General features: G+C 39.6%; 1 protein-coding gene across 42 annotated transcripts in view; it reads left to right on the top strand.

The window, feature by feature from the left end:
* Positions 1-20,148, top strand: part of RIMS1 (regulating synaptic membrane exocytosis 1) — a 318,536-nt gene that overhangs the window by 29,688 nt on the left and 268,700 nt on the right. The window lies entirely within an intron of this gene.

The raw sequence follows: 20,148 nt of genomic DNA, 5'->3' as shown, positions 1-20,148 counted from the left end.
TCATTGTGAGCTTTTTCTTGGCTTTGTAAAAAGGTTCAACGTGAGTATCAGAAAAAGCAATACCTGGAAAATATTTTGATAATCTCACAGTTCAGGGTATGTTGTTGGGTTTCTGTGGTGACCACACACAATATGAGAGTAACACATATTATTAATTTGGCACAGGTGGGGGCAGGATAGGGAAATCATCTCTGTTACTTCCCTTGTTCAGCTTTGAAATCTCGTGCTTTTGTGTTAGGTGCTCATGAAATTGCAGACTGTGAGTGGGATTTCTATAGCAAAATGTAGACATCTACATCTGATTTACTCGCCCAAGGCTCCCTGTAAGGGGAATGGAGAGAACCAGGACAGATGAATCGCACCCTTAGGGAACCTGTTTTTTACCTTTGTGCTGAGGTGCAATAACTCATAGCCTGCAAGTGCCTGTTTGGCTAGTAAAGGAGATTGGGGTAACAGCAGTGTTGTGGTGTCTGCATTCTGCACCCCAAAAGGTGGATGATGAATGTGCCATTTGTGTCTGGTTTGCGCTTATGTGCTTGCAGGTACGTGGTTATTTGTTGTGCTGCGTGAGCTTTGAGTTCCCAGAAAAAAGCTTTATCCACATAGAAATTACTTGAAAAACTAGATGGGTTTAGGTTTCCATGTGTGAGAAGTTGGAAATCAAGGAACGTGTAAGCTGAATTAGCATGTTTTCCAGTAGGTGCATTTGGCTATATATGTCAGCAACTTAAAAAAACAAAACAAAACAAAAACAAAACAAAACTACCACGTAAGTACACAAAACTTCAGCAGTATGTCAAATTAGTAACTGAGAAGTGGCTTAAATGATGCTGTTTTTATAATCACCTTTGAAAACTGTGTCCCCCATGCACTTACAGAAGTGTGCAGGTGCCTTCCTGCTGGCGTAGAGCTGTGAGCTCTTAGTATAAATCAGATTTAGTCTCTGCTCCATACATGTAAGCCATGTAATACGCCTCCCTCTAATTCTGTCTTAAACACCAGTGAGATACACCACCTGCCCACAAACAAGTATTATTTGATACTAAAACAGAAGTGACCAATGAATCAAGACAAGTTACAGTAGCACCTTAACATAGCAGTTCCAGTTTCTTTTCATCTTCTGTTTTGTGTATGTGCAGATAGGCATGGTTTATTGAAACAAATGAAACTGGAGGACTTTGTGCTTAAAAGGGAGGAGTGACCTTGTGTGGTTTAGATCTGTCAGGTAGAACATGTCCAGAAAGACAGCTTCTGGTAGAAAATGAGCTTTTCCAGCCCTTAAGTCTAGGCACCTGTCCTGAGAAGCATGATCCAGTAAGTAGATCCCAGCCCATAAGTTTTCTATGTAATCAATGGGGATACGTAGATACCCTGATCGGTACTAACACAACTGAAAGGTCACAGCTCCCGCTTGTCTGGAGCTCAGAACTAGGATCTACTCAAGATCCAGACCCTGGAAATGTGTTCTGGGGAGCTGTGTAAATCACAGCAGATTTTTTGCAAGAATAAACCTATGGTGTATCAGAAGCAAAGCATCACGATTGTCTGAAGAGATAAAATTCACAGATTATAATTCCCAGAAAGTCCTTCCCTGTCAGGTCACACTCTATACAGGAGGCACATCACTTTCTTGGTATGTTTGAAACCGGACAGTTTTGAAGCCAAATGTGCAAGATTCGCAGTAATGGAAAAATAAGATGCAGCCTGACCGTGTCCTGACAGCTACGTACAATACTGGGACAACCACAGGATTCAGCAGCATCCTACCTGCAGACAAAGCCTCTCCCTGACAAATGAACAAACAAAGAATCAAAAACTTCAGAGAAGAGCAGTGACTGTGTCACGAAACCACTATGAAATGGAGGCTTGAGGTACCCAAAGTACTCTTCTGAATCAAGCGACAGAGTTCAGTCCAAGTGATGCCTCCGCTGATGTTGATCCGGCTAGATCAGTTCAAGAGCACACTGTAAGTTCATTTAGTGACACAATAGAGGTAGTGGAGGGCTGCTGACACAGCTGAGTTTCTCCTGGCTGGTAGTGTTTTGTCAGCACCGGTCAGTGTTTTACACACAAGTGGTTTCAGCAGAATCATCACCAGTGAGCAGCAGGCTCTTTTTGGCTTTTCACCTTACCTCTCAGCCGAAGAAAGGCAGGTTTAGAACAGCAGTGTTACGTGGAAGCTGCCTCAGAGAGCCATGTGCTGGCTCACAGAATCAGATGGCCCAAACCAATATGTCAACAACTGCCTACAAAATGCAGGGATGGTGTTCCTAGGGTGCCTGGAAAACCAGTGTGCCTCTTCCATGTGAGAACCACTGTGCTGGACATCAGGGGTCATGGGTGGTGAGGGACGTGGGCACCAATGTGAACATGAGCCTCCAGCTGCTGCTGAATGGAGCTTATATCCAAGGCCATGCTTCTGGGCCGAGGCCACGTGCTGGGGTGTGGAAGGACCACTCCTGGGCTGTAGTTCGTGCTGCTGTCCGCTTCTGTGTTAAACTGAGGAACGACGTTTTTATATTCAGTACTGACAACATCTTCTAGATAGCTTTTACTGTATAGCAATTGGATTACTTGGTCGTCTTTAAATCTGCACTTGAAGGAAAACCCTGCGTATGTGTATATGTGCACACAGACACGCACAATTTCATTTTTATTTTGGAAGATACTTGCCAAATAACGATTCCTGGATGAAATTCCTACTTTTATATGTTGGTGGATCATAATTTGCATTATAGCTACTTCAGAATACTTTTTTGTGCAGTAAAGTGGCTTTTTATAGCAGGTTCCTCTGTAATTCAGATATCGTGATGTTACCAGATAATTCACAAAACTGGTAAAAATATCTCCTCATGATTTTATGTGTGATTGCACTTTTAAAGGAGCGGCAACGAAAAAGAAGATCACACATCTGAATCAGAAGGATAATATTTATATCTGAATTGAGTAACCATGTAGTTCTATTGGTGTTTCCCATGTTCTGTCAGTCTTCCTCCTCTTGCACGATATAGCCTGGTTTGGATCTTCTCAGTGTTTATTACCTGACCTTAAAAGCTCAATCTAAATATTTGGTAAGTTGAGTGATGTTCCCAGTGTACTAACAGCTGCTTATGCACTTATGGGTGAGGAAAATAGAAGAGGCTGGCCATTCTGTAGCTCTGTAACTTTTATTTTTGACATTCACAGCATGCTTTTAGAAAGTGGTTAAAAATTAAATTTTCCAGTATTCAGCTGCAGAGGAGGAGCTGGTATTTTCAGATGTGATAGGAGGAGTGATGCTTTTTGTATGTATCCATGTATTCATTCAAATTTCTGCAAAAGGGTTCCTCTGTCACAAGGCCTCCAGATGCCAGTGAGAAGAGATCAATCTGGATCTGTCCTGATAGTTAGATATTACAAATTCCAGGCTAAATTTATTTGCTAACCAGTGTATATGCATTTCTTGTTGTTCAGCTCTTTTCCTATGTGCTTTTAACACTGATGTAGTTAAAGAAATCAGTGTTATGTTCTTGCATGGTTTATGTGGGTAACTAAATGAGCTCTTTTGGTCTCCTCTGCTCAGGCAAGCTCCACTCCCAGGTCATCCCAGGAGCCTTCTCCTCCAGCAGAACGTTCCAGGAGGTTTTTCTCTTTCCTCTCTTACAACAAATACAGAGAGAGAGGCCTGTCAGAGCCATAATTTAGTCTTACAATTCAAGAATTTTCAGTGGGTGGCTACCAAGATACAACACTGACAGATAGACTCATCGGTTTACCTAGACTGAAATTATTGCTGCTCTTGAAGAGGCTCTCTGGGAGATGGGGAAGCTCATTCCTCTTATGCTTTTCTTCTGGCCATTCCATCTCTGTCTTGCATTTCTTTTCTTTCATTCCAGTTTTATATTCTGCCCTCATACATTTACTTGATAGATTTTTCTCATTTGTTGCATTTTAATGTCCACTAATCCTTGAATTCTTAAGTACTGACCAAGCCTAATTGTTACTAATTTCTAATTTTACTTATTATTGATGTGTTGACCTAACAAAGTGAGAGATACCTTTCTGTACTACTTCTACAGTAAGTAAAACGTCACAGGCCACTGTTTCCTGCTTTCTCATTAATTAATTTCCTGTCTTTGTTCAATACACCTTGCATTAATGAGTGTTTAGAAGGCATTTACTTGGAACTTTAATACGTATATAATTACAGTACATACAGTACATAAATTACATAAGGTAACAATATATGCAATGTTGCATAAATGCTTTAAAAAAAAAGTCCAGTATGTTTTTGTAGGCCATCCATGGTACCCTGTTTCTATAGCAGCATATAAAAAATGAACATTTTGAGCCAGGTACATCATGAGGCTTTCACTGTGTTGTCCACAGCTTTTCTTTTTACAGGTGAGGTTTTGGGAGAGCTTTGTACAGCGATACAGTTTTGCCATCTATCAGAAATGCATTATATCTACCATATTGTGGGGTTGCATTAGTTGCTCATAGTCACGCTGTGATGAATGGGCACACTTGAGCTGGTCGTTCTCTTGCTTTCCTCACTCATTTCCAGGTAATGAACTCGTAGCTTGTAATAGATGTTATTAATCTGTAGCTGCCTGACATTACATTTCGTACTATTGAATGTAATCTTATTGTGTTACTCAAAAACATTTGACTCTGTGTGCAGTTCAATCTTTCTCTTAATTGACCTTGCCTCCTGAATTTGTATTGCAAGAAAACTTCTTCATCACAATTATACTTCTTGTGCAAAGACCACTGAAGTAAAAAATAAATACAGGCAATCCTAATCCCAGTTCTGTGAAACTTGATTAGTCATCCTCCATTAGCCTACTATCCCTCTCAGATGTATATTTTCCTGCCTTTTCTTTAGTTTGTTTGCCACCAACCTTTTATTCAACCAATTATTCTACTAACCCAAACCTCCTCCAGTTTAACCAATGGTTTCCCATTTGGTGATGTATCCAGTACTTTACTAACATTCAGGTCAAATACGTTTCCCTCTGCTAGAAAAATCAACTAGTTTACCAAAGAATGCTCTTGCTACAAGTCTGGTGTGATCTTTCTTTGGAAGATCTGTATTTCCTTTTTTCTTATATTTCTTAGATTTACCTCTGTCTTTGAAGGTCCTTTTCTTTCAAAAGTGTCACGTACTATTAGTGTCTGGCTGAAGCCATATGTGCTGTGTAGATCAAAATAAAACATTGCATAGACAGGCTAATGAGTGCTTTAATCACCTTTCTAAAAATGACTGCTAGTTTTGATCTTCAGTGTTGATGAAACTATCCCCTGGTGGACCTGCAGTTATACCTGGGACTTCACGTGCCAGCTCTTTGGACACACGGACCAATATTGACTCATTCTTCCCTTCTGCTCTCCCATCTGTCAATATCTGTATGTTGTGACATGTCCTGTGCTTGGATAATCAGCTGTCAGGGGCTGTGCTCTTGTGGCTGTACAACACCTAGAGCACCCAGAAACCGGAGCATCCACAGCTAAAACGAGGCAGTCATTAAGAATCAAGAACGTACCTACCATTAAGAATTCATTTTTCACATTTTGCTTTTCGTTTTGGTTTGGGTTTTGTTTCTGTTTGGAGAAGCTTTCACTTCCCTTTAGGAGCTCCTTCTAAAACAGGCAAAAGTAGCTCATCCTGTGTGTTTGATGTCATTTATTGTAAGATAACGATGTATGATGTTGTATTTTTTCTCCTTTTATACACTCATTGTCCTTGAGTTCCTAAAATAGAGGAGGGAGATAGCTGTTAATATCCAGAAGCCTCTTGTTCTTCAAGTGAGAAAGATTGTCCCAGATGAAAGAAAACCCGCTTGTACTAGGGTTGGTAAGACAAGGTACATCAGCACGAATGAAACATGCTGAAGACAAATTATTTTCCCGATGTTCTCTGAAACACACACGTTCTCTGCACAACAAATGAGAATTTTTCAAATTCTGAATGCTTTTGAAAGTGCAGAAGCAGTGAGGAGGTTTGATCCATAGTCATAACCAGGAAGTTCCTGTATTTGTTTTGTAAACCTGTATTTAAAAATATGCCAATCCTTGCCGATTGTGGCTGTTTTTTAGATGTTGTTTTTGCTGAGTTCTGTGCAGCCAATCGCACCCCTCTTAGTATAGAAAATCTGCGAAGTGGGCGTTAGGTGTAAAGACAAAATGTCTGTTTACATAAAATTAGAAGACGCACAGTGCTGAAAAAGTTTTGTAATGTCTTAACCTAACTGTGCATCTCTTTATCAGCTAAGTGTTTGAAACTCCTGTGCCATACTAGTATGTCACTCATCAGCGTGTTGAAAAACACTGGTTTAGAAACTAAATTAAGTTAAAGCAGGACATAAGTTGAGATGAATCATCCTTTGCTCATCTTCTTAAGCGTAACTGTCATTTAGTTATTTTATGCCACAGCATAGCATAGAGTAGCACAGAAATGTTTTATGTTACCTGGTTTTGCTGTTTAAAATGGCTAATGGTAAGCAGCATATACGTTACTGAGTTCATCCTCAGCTGAAGCATGCCTCTGTTTTTAGCGTGGTAAGTTTAACCTCTATGGTTGTCTTCACCCCCTGCTTGAAATATCTGGTCAGGATAATTGGTTTTAATATTTCCTCTCATTCCTTTAGCACTTAACAGGCCAGTATTTTATAGTCCTTCACTAATATTGTGCCTATTAAGTATGGTGGCCTTGATTTTAAAAACAGCCATTGAAATTTGACAGTTGTCAGATGACTAACATGTAATACCAGCACTGTTTGGAGATCTGGTTCTTTTTAAAAGACTGTGATTGGGCACCCTGAATCCTTAGTTACATTAAAAATGAAGAAAATACTATAAATAGCCCTACCAATTCTGCATCTCTACTGGAAAATACGATTAAATAGATGCTCATTCTGACCTGTGCTTCAAATAACAACAAACCCAGAATATTTACTAACTCTGAAATGGCAAATTTGCTGGTATTTTACCTGCAAAATAATATGCACTTACTGGGTCTGAAGCATAGCCAGGGAGTTGTTTTTAAGTGGTTGAAAAGCTCTTCTTTCCTTTGCATTTGTGCATTAAAAATAATGTTTTTTTTTTCTTTTTCTTTTTTTTTCCCCTCCTGTATTCAGGTAAGGAAGGAAAAAGATCTGTCTACTTCTCTGTTTTGCTTCTGTATTTGCAAAACCACTCCCCATCCCTTAAGTCATGTAAGTCATGCAAAGCCAGCCTCTGCTGCATGTAGGTTGGCTTCGTAGGTCGTCATATACGGTGGCTCTTGCTGCTGTCAGTAACCCTGAGTTTAAAAAAGCAGGAGTTGTTGAGTGACTTGCAGGAATGGATATTAAAGAATCAGCTCAATTATATTGAACACCATCATCTTCTCTGTTCAACTTCCATTCGCCTGTTCTTCACTGGGGAGTCCTATGTGAAGGATGGCGCTGTGCATCAGGATTTGCTTTGTAAGAACGATAAGCAAAGTGCTTCTGCTGAGTCTCGAAATTGCGATGTTGTTCTGGGTACAGACACAAAGCTTCAGACAAATCATCTGAAGGAGAGGGCTTTGAATTGCCTACTGATAACAACGGTTAAAATGCTTGATGGGGTCCGTTTCTGTACAAGGACATGCACTTGGTATTAGAAGCCACTGCTTGCAATGAAATTTTACCCTTTGCTTTCATATGCTACACACCCTGCTTTTGCCTTCTTAAATAGCGGATAGAAAACCTTGAGGCCACCAGGTTATTTCCAAGTAAGTAGTGTAAATATGTGTTAAAAAACATTGCTTGTAGTAACTCAGTTCGTCAGTGAACCTGTTTGCTTTGCCCCCACTTTTTTCAGTTAAATAAAAAAAAATATAAAAATCTTAAAATAGCAAACATAATGACTTTGTTAGGAACAATAAAAATAGGTGATTGAATTAGCATATCTTTTCCTGGCTGGGTATTTGATAAAACTTTTGAAATTGTGATTCTGCGGGGACTTTGTAAGATGATAGGCTAATGGTTTTGAGTGTAAGCCCACTATGGAGAGCAGCATGTACTAAGGAGAAGGAGAGTATGACCTTAGTTCATCTGGTAATGAATTCTTTTGAATTCAAGACTATTTCTAAACAGTATTTTTAAAGTGTTTTCATTTGCTCATTTGCAGATTCTGTTTCTGTAAAACATTGAGTTAAGCGAAAAGATTGTGAAGAATTCATTAACAATTCAGTTAGTATTGATGGGTTATGATACAGTTCACTGAATCAAACCATGCAAATTACCTGCATATTTCTAATTGGTCTAGAAAAAACAAATTCATACCATTTTCTGTATATTTTTCTGCACTTTTATATCTCTTCAGTTGTGTTAAACTGAGCAAAAGAAAATTAAAACCTCAAGCAAGTTACGTTCTCTTTCCTGCTTGTCATGTCTACCACAAGCTTGAGCTGATTTCAGTGGCACTTTGATCACATCAGTTGAAGATAGAGCCTCAAATTTTATATAGTATCTAAATCTCTAAGTTTCAGCTCTTATTTCTTGTATCTTCAAACCTCTTATTATTCAGCTCATCCTCATACTTTGTGGGAAACAGAGGCTATTATTTATGATAGTGTCCATTGCAGAAATGTGTGTAAAATTACTTGATGGTAAGTCACTTGACAATAAATGCAGAAAACTCCCAACCAATCATAGCTTCAAATATCACAGTTTTTTGCTAAAACTAGACCCATTTAAGAAAATATTTCAGTGTGACTGTCTGTGATTGTTCATGCCTAATTAATTGCTACTGACTTTGAAAATGTTTTCTGATACTTTAAACTTGGGTATCCTTTTGTTATTTTGAAATCAGTGATATAAACAGTAAAAACAAAACATAGACTGTTATAATGCCATTTACATTGGCCACTTTTTTAATAAAGCAATTGAAAAGCTATAAGCATGTCAGGAGAGTGATCAGATTAATACACTCAGTTCTGATGTACTGTAGTTATTGTTAAAATATTAATGACTTCATTGTAATGAAAGGAACTAAGGTTTTACCTACCACTGTGTCTGAAATTATTAGGTTTCAGACACAGTTGGACAGTTCTGAAGTAAGTTTTTATGATATAACATAATTTGAAATTTAAAATTTAGTTATACTCTGCAACTGACATCTAGTCCATAGGATGTAAAACTGAGTTTCTTGCCCAGTTGTGATCAGATGATGGACTTCTGATATTTTTTGCAAGAGTACAAAAATATAGCTGAGAAAGCAACTGAAGTCATCATTTAAATTGCTTAATTTTTGATGTGGGCACAGTATTGCCCACAGAACATGGCCTGTATTCCAAATGCAGATTCTTATGGCTGCTTTTAACTTCTAAGGTAAATATTCCTTTAAAGTCAGTGTTGTCATCTGTAGGGGCAGAATGTAGGATAGCATTTACAGGAGGGGGGAATATCTATGTAGCTGATAAACCTTTTGCAATTTTCCAGTTGCAATACTGAAAAAGTGTTACATTCTTTCCTATTTCAAATGCATTTCTTCACTGAACATCTGGTGAGTTCCCTAGAACTAGAAAAGCAGAAATGTCTTCCACACATTTTCCCTGTAATTTAAAGCCAAATTAAATTTCACTGTATTTATTCACGTTTTGATTTTGCTTTCCATGTACCTTTACTTGTAGGATTGTTTGGGAGGACAGCATATTTAAAGAAATAGCTACAAATATTTTATACAAATAATTAATATGAACTTATCACAATCATTCAAAGTGGGGCCCTGTTTTAAAAGTTCTCATTCATTCAGTAAGGGAGCAGATGAACATCATGCATCCTAATCATTCACATAACTCAAATTTAAGATAATTAGTATTTTGAAAGCTTTGTTTGAAGTGAAAATTACTTGTAGATCTTTCAATGTGAATAATTTTCAAGAACAAAAGGTTTTAAAAAAGAGTTGTGATACTTTGGCAAGGTTTTGCAAAAAGCCAGTATACAGAGTTCTTCAGTTTTTTCAAATATAATCTTTGTTTTTCAGCATTACGAAATATTATCTCTTAAAATTTGTCTTCAGTAGTGATTTGAATGCTTAATTAATACTTTTAGGCATTAGGTAATTTTAAGAGTATCTTTCTCCTATAAGAGTAAGTCCACAAAAATTATGAATCCATTGTCACAACAGTGGCAGAGTTCAGTTACTTCTGCAGTCATAGGTTGGCATTATAGTCATTTTAATGCCACCTACATTATCACAGTATTCAGCCAGTCATGCATTAAGTGGCACAATTAACATGTGTCATGTGTGCTTCATGTTGGCTTTGGAAAGCTGGATTCGCAGGATGGTTATTTATTTTACTAGAGGGCGTGTGATGCATTTCTGTGTCCTAATTTTAGAAAAGTCGACCTGAAGATGTGTACCTGAAGCAGAAGGCAGTGGTAGTCTATATATCTTTTGAGACAATTGTCGGTATTTCAGCTGATCTGTGAGAAAGCCTGTTTCTGCCAGCTGAGCTTTTCCTTTTGAAGTGGAAGATTCCTTGTGATGCGTGGGCATTGGCTACTGCTTTAAATCCTGGAGCTCCCTGGAGGTCTTGGATCTTTAAAGACCTTGGAGATGAGACCTGGGTTAGGGGACAAAACGTGATGGCTGAGTAAACGCTTTGGTAGGTTCAGTTTCTTGCCTGAATTGGACTTTCTGCTTGTAAAATGTCTGATGCTGGCATCTCTGCATTTCAATTCCAAGTAGTGGGAAATTCACAAGATCACTTGTTTTTCGCAAATTTTACCATCTTGGCCTGAACTCAAATGACAGCAGCTGTTCTCATGAGATTTCTATTGCAGCCAACTGAAAAACAGCCTTTTCCTTTTCAGATCTAACCACCTAACGACAGTGGTAGTGACTTTAGTTCACGGTATTAGAATTCCATATATCCCCTCCTGCACACCACGTGCATATTAAATGTAAGGTGGAGGTGTATTCCTGTGTGTTACGTATTTATAGTTTTTACTGAATGGAGTTGTGCATTTTATATATGGAAAATATGGCATAGTGCTCCAGTGTCCAGCATTTACTTTTTAGTATGCAGTGTGTTCACTGAAGATTTACGTGTAGGATCTTTAAAAGGAGAAATTTTCCTCTAGGGAAGAACTGACTGAGAATGACTTCCATTTTCAGCTACATGCAATGGCATTGAAATAACAACTACTGTTGCTTGATCTCTGCCAACATTCACTTGCCCTTCTTCCTATCCCTCCTTCAGCAACATATGGAGCATCAACAGACTTGTGGGCAGCTTGGCTTGACCTGAAAAAACAGAAAGCAATACTGATTTTAAAAATAGGGTGCACAAACCAGGCAGCTTGTGCCTCCGTCTCACGGAAACAGGAGGAGTGGCAGAGGTCGGAAAAGGACTCTGTGTGGTGAGGGGATTAGGGGTGGGTAAATAGGGGAGAAGACAGGATCTTCTCCATGCTTTTCTTGTAGGTATGTGTGTTCCCTGGTGAGGTACAGGACCATACCCTTCCACTGTCCTTGCTGCAAAGTGGAGAAGGGTTCTTCAGGGGATGTCAAGTGCTGGTTCCACACATCTCTTGGTGTTCCTAACATGTTGGCTTTCAGTTCCTAGTTGTCCCTGTGAATGCTCCTAATAGGCACCTTTTTCCTTGCCTCCATTGCAGGGTAGGCCTCATGCGAGCCTGGTGGCTGGGGGACACAGTGAGTGGGCCTCTCACTGCCCCGAGGCAGAAGGTGCCTCTTCAGAGAAATGCAGGTTCTGCTTGCTTTGGGCAGTAGGGGAGGGGGAAACCACTGAGCACATAAAATACTAGTGAATAGCCGTTTGAATGAGACCTTTTTGTTTCTCTCAGTCTTTCTCCCGTCTCAGCCCATAGCAGACCTATAAGCCTGGGAGCCTTTTGGTGAACAAGCTTCCTCTTCCCCAGTGTTGGTGGGCAGGTCTGCAACCTTCTGGCTAACAGATTCTTTAATCCCAGGAAGGATATGTAATTCCCAGCCAGACTGAGAGGGGGTTCACATTCAGATCAAGGGCTGTAAGAGCTGAGTGACGTGTTTGAAACTTAATACTGGATGTGAAGTGTAGAAGGGCAAGTGTCTTTCTCAGGCTGTCATGATAGTAGTTGTCATACTTACACCTCGCTGTGCTGATAGAAGTAGCTGATCACTGTAAAGATCAAGCACACTGGCGTATGTACAACATACCTCTGGCTACTCAGATGCCATAGAAGAAGCAAGTCGGGTTACAAAAATTCCTGGTATGTTATCTATCCAAATCCAAACCTGTGCTAGTATGTGCTTACTTAGAAACTACAGATGGGATTGAGTTTAACAAATATAAAAGTGTGTCTGTATCTGAAATATACATCTGAGTTTGTTATCCTAAATTCCCATTAATAATCACTGGAGAGGAGTGTGGGGTGCGATTCATCTTATCCTAAGGTAGAGCCCAAAATAGATGAGTCATGACTTACAAGTGCCTGTTTCTCTACACTGACTATAAAAGGAGCCTAGAGTGAGTAGCTCAGATAGAGATAGCTTTTTTTTTGGAGGTGTGTGAAGATAGGCAAGATGAATCCCACTCCTTGTGTCAGTGGTGCAGCATGGAGCTGCTTGGCAGCAGTTATGTGTTGGAACAAAGTCCTCTTGCTCAGAATCAAGAAGATGGAGGCTGTTCCTGGACGCCTGTCCTATGCGGCAGAGAGCTGTAGCACAGGAGGAGATCTTACCCCAAAATCTGTGTTGATGAACACTTAAGGAAAGTATAGAAATAACCCTTCACGTTTAAAGTCAGGTCTGTGGGTTCAGAGCTGGCAAAGACTGCCTGGAATTGAATGTGATGTTCTAATGAAGAACAACACGAACTATCAATAAGTGCTCGAATTAACTAGTGCTTCCTACTAGCAGGTCTGCATTTGGGGATTCAGAAGACCTTCCAGTATATTACTGTGTGGCCGTGAAATTATATTTTCTTCTCTATATACCTCTATTTCCCAGTAAGTGTAGTGTAGACAAGGCATCGACTTCCTTGCAAAGTTCTTTGTGAGGCCTAATGATGGAGCACCATATAAGAGCTGAAGTGTTGTCAGTAACTGGAGTATTTTGGGGCTTCAAAAAGTACTCTAGAGCTACCATTTCATTTTAATTATAAGGTCTTAATAAAAGACAGCATTAAGAATATTGTAAGAATAAAAACAGCAACTTAACCGAGTACAAGTAAAAAGTTTATAGATAGCGTATGCCCAAATTAACTTCAATTGTGTCTAGGAGATACGAATTCAAGTAGTAATAAATGAGCATGCATTCACTATGTGGAGGTCAGAAAGCAAGCTTGATCACAAACAGAAAATAGGCATGCTCATCTTCCATAGGAAAATATGATTTTGTAAAAGAAACAGTTATCTTTGTCCAGATAAAAATAAACATAACATAGTGACAGTGATACATACATGCTTTGTATAGAAGAACGTAGTTTTCTACTTCTATTAGTCATAAAATTAAAACTAAAAAATTTCTTGGGAATTGTATCTGTGTTCACGCTTGGGTTCTTACCTGGCAGAAGCCAAGGAACCTTTCTCGATTTTAAGTGATTATGGTAAGATTTCTGCCTTAATTATTTGCCATCTATGAATGTTGTTTAATGCATAGAGCTTGAGTTTTTAATTTAAACAGATGTTCTACATTTTACGTTTTCTTTTAAAAAACAAAACAAAACACAAGAACATCTTACATAATTTATTAGTGTCACAGATGAATTCTCCATGTCTAAACCATAGTGAAATATTGTTTTACGTGCTCAACTCTTTGTTTAAGTTAAAAAAAAAAAAAAATCTATTACTGGGAGGGGCTACTTTCTCTGGCTTAGTATGTGGTGAGGACAGGTCATCATTGGGGTCAGTAATATGTAAGCATTTACAAAAAATGGGAAAAGCTTTCACTACTTAATTAGAAAGGAATTAAAGAGGAATTAGAAGTGATGTCCAAGAAAGTGGGATAGCTAATCCTTACTCCAAATCAGCTGGAGTGTAATTAGAAACCTTAATTTTCACATTCCTGATGAGTTGCTCTGACCACTGTGTTACAGGATGTAGGAATGACTTGTCCAAGGTGTCTTCAGGACACAATACTGTCTTGCCTTCCGGATGACATGGAGGGAAGGGTGTCTGCTATGACAGTCCTGCTCTCTGCAGGAGAGTAAAGGAGCGTTGGTAGGATCTGGGTGATTGCAGTCATTGCCAGTGTTAACGGATGTAAAGCAGCACTAGTGTTTCTTCATCAGAGAGACTAGGAGCAATCATATGATCCACAATGATGTCTGGTGGCAGAAGTGAAGAGTTAGTAGATGCTAACACAAACTGCTGTGATGAGGTCTGCAAAAAAGTGTGTTGTGTCTGCAGTCCTCGTCAAGGCAAGCGAATTGCCTAAGACAGTCTTGAGCAGAGTGATTGTAAGGAGCAGGACTTGTTTGTTCACCATGTCCAACCGATGTGGATTGTTAGGGTGTTTCTAAAGAATGGCAACACCACCACCCTGGTTCACCGGAGCTGCCTTGAATGTAATTACATTCTTGACTTTTGAAACATTCAGTTGTGCGTTGTTTTCAAATCAAATGGAGCATGCAGCAAAAAAATAGTTAAATAGTTTAATGCATATAAATAATTTTTGTTAGCATGTGTTTTTTTAATGTCAGATTGATTGTAGTTCAGAGTTTTTTGGAATTCATGTAAAACTTTTTTGCCATTTTAATGTTAAGCAGTATTTATGTGCAGTATTAATATTCAAAGGATTTGTACCTAATTTCTATATTAAAAATATTTGGGATTTTCATTGTGTTTTTGAAGACAAGTGACAAATTGGGTATCTAACCACACAGCTACAGCAAAAGAAGCAGTATCAGGCTTATACTGATGTGAGTCCTCATAAACAATTTACTTACACAGATTTAATATTTTTCCTTTATGCATAGAAAAAGGAAATCCAACACATATAGCTGGAGTCATTTAAAACATTATTTCTCACTAGCTCTTCACTGTCAGCCAAAGGCTACAGTCGGCAGCTGAGCTGCATTAGTGGATTGTGGTTGCTCTCATCTGCTTCAGTACAAGATTAGTTTATACCTTGGCTGCCTGTCTTTGCGCTGAAGCAGTCTGTGCATTTATACAATTCCTAAAAGAACAGCTGTAGGAACTTGCTCTGCAGACTGTTCCAGCTGTTTCCAAAATAGTCTGTCTACTCTGTCAACTCCACGGGGCTCTGATACGGCTTTGTGTGCAGCCTAGGGCTTTTAAACGTTGAAAGAACAACAAGCGATCTGAACAAGTGAGGAATTTTTTAGAACCATTTTTGTCCAAATTGTATGTTGGGAAGAGAGGCAGTTTCTTACAAAAACAGGGACTGGTATTAATGAATTCATAAGAATAAAACTTGTAAAGTGTATTTGACAGTATTTAGCAGCTGCAGAATCTCATCATTTGTTCTATGATTTCATGCTGTCAAATTTGACAACATGAACTAGTGCCAGTCTTTGCTTTGGAAGACAATTTCCTTTTTATAAAAATTCTAATTATTAAAGCTAAATTTGGATTTCATTAAAAGGAAGTTGTTAGTCTTTTTTGTCACATAGCTTTCAAAAACTAAGTTGGTTCTACCTTTGACAATTTGTCACAATGATATTTAGTAAAAACCTTAAATTATATGCTGTATCTGCCTTCTGCTACCAATGGATGAAGTTGGTGTCAGCAGCACCAAGATATTGTTATTTTCGATAGACCTAAAACCTGTTTGTCAGTTGTGTAGAACCTGTTTTTTTTTTACTCATTTTCAGCCATGCTTAGTTGGGCATGCTTGGACTTCATTTAGCCAGAGACACTGTTGAGCACCCACTGCCTTCTAAAGTGAGGGTGTTCAGGGGAACTTGTCATGGCAAGGTTAATTTGTGGATGTTGTCACAGTTTGGGTTCTCGTGATGCACAGCCCTTTTTTTTCTTCTAAAATGATAGTGCTTTTAACTCCCTTCTTGACTGTATTTTCAGGTAATGTAGGTGCAAGTTTGAATTAATGCAGCTTAGCAGCTGCTACCATACCCAGTTCTCTGGATGCAGGCCAGCTCAGCTAAGATGTCACTGGCCTTCTAAATTTTTCTTCATGTTCTCTAGTGCTACCAAGAAAAAAACAGGTTAAGTTATCCAACCATTTACCAGAAAACAATGTACGAGGTGGTTTTGGTGCAACATGTACCTCTATTAGCCATAGCAGCAAGCTAGTCTCCTGTCCTGCTTCCGTAGGATACGCCTGAATGCAAAACTTGTCAGTGTTCAGTTAGGTGCAAAAGGACTTGAGCCCTTTTCTGTCCTTCAGAGAGAATTTTCAAAGAGCAAAATACAGCCTTAGTGAAACAAGCAATGTGTGCTAGTAAACTAAGGGAGAAAGCGTAACATTCTAGGAATCAGTCAACCTACAGAGGCTGCAAATGTCAGCAAAATCAAGCTAGGGAGCTGGCAGAGTAGGGTGTATTTCTTGGGAAAATGCTTGGCTCAGGAATAAGACTCAGGTTGACAGTGGGCAAGGTGCTGGGACATCTGATAGGCTCCAAAACTACCAAATAATACCCTACAGTCTGTAGGAGCTCTCTGTATGTTCCTATATTCTTTTTAGATTTAAGTTTGGTTACATATCTAAAATGGCCCTGCTGGAGTCTTTGCATAGAGCCAGGTGTAAGGAGTACTAAGGTGTGAGTGTTTTTTTTTTTTTTTTACTCCCCTTTCCTGGCTCCCAGTTAATCAGTCGTGAGAATATGATTGGAAATTGTCTTGATGTTTTTACACACCAGCTGGGTAATTAAGGACCTGAGTGCTCAAGACCTACTTTCCCCTTCCTTAAGCACCGTTTGCTCTTCCACCCAATCTACATTATGTTCTTTAGGCCCTGCTGCAGCTCGTAAAACATTTATACCTACCATTACACAGAGCAAATATTACATTCTGTAGTGCTTGAACTGTGGCATTACTGTGTTACTGTAGCCTCCATACCCGACATGCAGTTACAATGAATTATGGACCTATATATTCTGCCTGAAGACTTGCAGGAGATCAGGTTTTCCTCTGCTTCCTTCCTCACCCAGCATCATAACCTGTTCATAATTTTGTCATCGGAAGTTTATGCCTGGCTTTAGTTAATGTACTTTCATTTCATGGTGGTCTATTTCTTGTCCTGGACCTTCCACAATGGTTTTGCAGATGGAGGCCCATTCTGACGTGCTGAAAGCAAAGAAATAAATATCAGTAAGCATTATGGGACGGGGAAGAATGGTTGTGTCAGTTACTTGTTATTCAATATATTGCTGTCTGATTTGGGTTCTGAATTGAAATATTGCTGAAAAAATGAAAAGGAAAAGTTCCCATAATTTTCATTAAAGTCTCTCAGATGAGAAGTCTCGTCAGCTACTTTAAAAACGCGTTCTGTGTGAAACACTGTGAGCCCCAGTTCCTCCGTGGCTGTGAAAAATTCTTCCTCATGCAGCACTTGGTCAAAAATCACTTCAAGTTGCTGTCCTCTCACCTGGTGCTCCAGGAGGGTGGCAGTGGTAAAAAGGTACTAAATTTTCTGATGATGAAGTTTTTAAGTTTAGGAGAATACTGACGAGCAACTCTTAAATTTAGCTATTTTCCTTCTCTTCCTGGTGGTGGTGCAGGGAGCAGGAGAACCTCCCCATGCAGTGGGCTGATGGCCGTGCCAGGCCTCCGGTGTTCATCCAGTGGGCCTCAGGGACCACGGCACGGTTCCCAGGCTGCTGCTGGGGAAGGGTGAGCCCTCTTTGGGGAGGACCAAGCATGTGTTCAGGTGGTGCTGGGGCTACAGCTGTGTTGGATGTTTAGGATCAGAAGGTAGCTACCTGCCACATGGGGAACCACTAGGTAGGCTTGAGGGCAGGGCTGCTGTCGAGTGACCTCAGTAGGCCAGAGGAAGTGGCTGACAGGAGCTTTGTGAAATTCAGCATGAGCAACTGCAAACTCCTGCATCTGGGAAGGAATAACCCCGTGTAACAGTACGGGCTGGGAATTGACTGACTGGGGACAGTTCCGCTGACAAGGACAGGGGAGTCCTAGTAGGCAGCAAGCTAAATAGGAGCCAGCAGCCTGCCTTGGCAGCAAAGAAGGGCAACAGCATCCAACAGCTGGTAGACTGAGGGAAGGGATTATCCTCCTCTATTCAGCACTCCTTAAGCCTCATGTAGGCCTCATGTAAAATATTGTACCTGATTTTAGACCCCAAAGTACAGAAATTATATTGATGAGCTGAAGTGAGTTCAGCAGAGGCCACCAACATGTTCAGGGAGCACTTACCCTGTGAGAGGCTGAGGGACATGGGCTCGTTCACCCTTGGCGAGAGAGAGCTTTGGGGGAACCTGTTAGCAGCCTTCCAGTGTTGGTAGGAGGATGAGAGATGCTGGGAATAAACTGGAATGAGAGATTTAGAGTAGATTGAGGAAAAATATTTTCACCATAAGGACAGTCAAGCAGTGAGCAGTTGTTGAGGGAGATTGAGTAGTCTCCATCCTCAGAGGTTTCCAGACTGACTGGATAAAGCCCTGAGCAAGCTGATCTGACGTCAGAGCTGACCCAGCTTTGAGAGGTGGGTTGGACTAGATCCTCTCCAGAGATCTCTTCCAACTTCAAATATCCTGTGATCCTATGTGTGTGTAGGAGTATGTAAGTATGGATTGAGTACAGAATGAGTTCTGTGGAAATTATAGATGGAATATGTCTTCAGAAGAATATAGAGGCCACGGAAGTGGTTCACTATTGATAGGCAATATATAAAAATATATGTAACAAGGAGTACTTGAATTTCAGTGGAGAAAAGAAAAAGAAAAAACCAACAGTGTATCTGCTTTTCTCCACCTCCCCAGCGCTTCACAGATCCTATTTTAGCCCAGAACCAGCAAGGTCTAAAATGTTGATTGTCACCATATTCATGCACATATACCTTGCCTGGATTCATGTTGAATGCAACTGTCTCAAGGATTTTATAAATGACTTCCATTAACATCATTTGTGTAGAGAAGTAGGGCATGAGAACTGGAAAAACAGCTTTCAAAATATCAATGTAGCTGTCCTATTTGGAGACAACGCTTCAAATAGCTGAATTATTACGTGTCTACTGAAGTGAAGACATGCAGTAAGGGTGATGCATGCATTCTAGGTAAACGTAACATTGGTATTTGACAGTTTGCAAATACTTCATACAGTAAATGTCCACTACTGAAATCTAAACGCAGCTATTAGCTATTTTCAACCGGGCAGCATTGATGTAATCAAGAATAATTGAGGAGCTGATTTTGTGCTATGTGAACATAAATGTCTGTCTTCCTGAATATGTTAAGATGTCTACCATGTTGGCTTTCTCTGTGATCATATAACAAAAGTTGTTTGCATTGAATATGAAAGAATGGTTACAACTGTTTAGTCATGATCTGTCATAAGAATATTAAATAGCTGTAAAAAAAATCTATGATTACTTCCCTAAAACTGATGGTATTTCAGATCTTGCAGTGATAAAGGTTTTTTGGTCTTGCCTTAGAATTACTTTCAGACAAGGAATTATGCTCTTAGCCTAATCATGTCAGCATCAGAATACCTAAAAAAAATAGATCAAAAGAAAAAGGGAAATTACTGAGATTTTTGTGCTGTGAATAGCATCAGTATGAATGTTATAAACAATCATGTTGACTGTAGTGAAAATACAAAATATTCAGGGGAGCAACTTCAAATGTAACTGAATTCAGGGACACATTGGCTGTTTCAAATATCACCTTGGACAGTTCTCATCCCCTGCCCTTTTGTTTGCTTCTTTTTCTGGCACAGTGACTGAAAAAACTTGTGTCAGCTGGAGATCATCAGACTTTCCTCAAGCCAGAGGATGACCAGAAGAGCTGCAAAACAGAGTGATGCTGTTGTTGTGTTGAAAATTTTGTTCTGTTTTGTTTTGTCAGAAGCAAAAATGATTGCAAATACCACATAAAGAAAATCTTACTCGACTACTAGAATCTTAATAGTTAGTTGTCTCCCTTGGGTACCTGGTCCTAGGAACCAAGCAAAGCAAACTGATCAGCTCTCTCAAAAACTGTGCATGGCAAGCATCTAGGTGCACGAAATACTTTGCTTATAGCAGGGTGTCAGT

This window comes from Anser cygnoides, chromosome 3 (genome assembly GCF_040182565.1).
Source record: "Anser cygnoides isolate HZ-2024a breed goose chromosome 3, Taihu_goose_T2T_genome, whole genome shotgun sequence".
Classification (NCBI taxonomy): domain Eukaryota; kingdom Metazoa; phylum Chordata; class Aves; order Anseriformes; family Anatidae; genus Anser; species Anser cygnoides.
Note: the sequence above shows the minus strand (reverse complement) of the source record. Positions and strands in the feature narration are given on the sequence as shown.